General features: G+C 47.2%; 1 protein-coding gene across 1 annotated transcript in view; it reads right to left on the bottom strand.

The window, feature by feature from the left end:
* ndrg2 (NDRG family member 2) overlaps positions 1-565 on the bottom strand; it is a 29,958-nt gene extending 29,393 nt beyond the window's left edge. The window contains exon 1 of the mRNA XM_023415344.2: positions 142-565. The gene's annotated coding sequence lies outside the window, so the exon portion shown is untranslated. The remainder of the gene's footprint in view (positions 1-141) is intronic.
* Between the last annotated feature and the right edge of the window lie 310 nt (positions 566-875).

Below are 875 nucleotides of genomic sequence, written 5' to 3'. Positions count from 1 at the left end.
CCCCCCCCCCCCCCCCCCACTGTTGAATGAACAATGACAAATCTATACAGCCTACTTCCGACTTTTTCCAGGACATAAAGAGCTTAAGCACTTAAAAATAATAATAATAATAATAATAATGAGGATAAAGGATAAACTCACCTTTCAGTCTGCAGATGGGAATGAAAAAATCTTCACACAAAAGCAGAGATCTCTAAAAATATATGGCAAGTCTCGCTCTCCACTTGCGCAATGTCTTCTCAGCTCTCTTCCCAGCCTGTCCCTCCAGTCTTCCCGCTAATCTCCTGTTATTTCACTTTTTCCTCCACCGCCTTTATTTTCCGCTGTTCCTTCTTCCCCTCTTTTTTCCCCTGTGTTGTTTTCTCTCCTTTCTCCAGCAGGAGGAAAATTCAGCACAGTGAAAAGAATATGGAGCGGTCAATCAAAAGGCAAGATGGAGCGATGGAGTTTTTAGGGGTAATAAAAAAAGTTATCGCCCAATAAACCACCAGGAAATGGTAAAACAGGTTTGTTTTAGTCCAAACAGGTGCTGGGTTGTGTTTAACTCACCTTGACACGGCCACTGTTTGAACCAGACTAAATGCTGACGCGAAATCGGTAGAAAGTAGCGTGTCTCTCTTTCTCGTCCCCCCTCCCTCATCCCCTCCCAGATTTCACGTTGGTACGGTCCACTCTTGTTGAGCTTGTAGAGCCGAGCCTAACGCGCGAGCTCTCTTTCCCGCCTGGGCCCGAGCCAACAGGTAAATAAACACACCTGGAGTTAAAATTCTGTCAGCAAGAGGAAGAAGAGCGGGAAGGTGGGGGACGTTTCGACCGCACGGAGCTCAACACCGAGACCTCCATCCTGCAGAGGTCTGGTGGTCTGAAGTCCCCGG

Source organism: Seriola lalandi, unplaced genomic scaffold, assembly GCF_002814215.2.
Source record: "Seriola lalandi dorsalis isolate HSWRI2012SDOR001 ecotype SW California unplaced genomic scaffold, Sedor1 jcf7180002054549, whole genome shotgun sequence".
Taxonomy (NCBI): Eukaryota; Metazoa; Chordata; class Actinopteri; order Carangiformes; family Carangidae; genus Seriola; species Seriola lalandi.
This window is presented reverse-complemented; position numbering and strand designations above follow the sequence as displayed.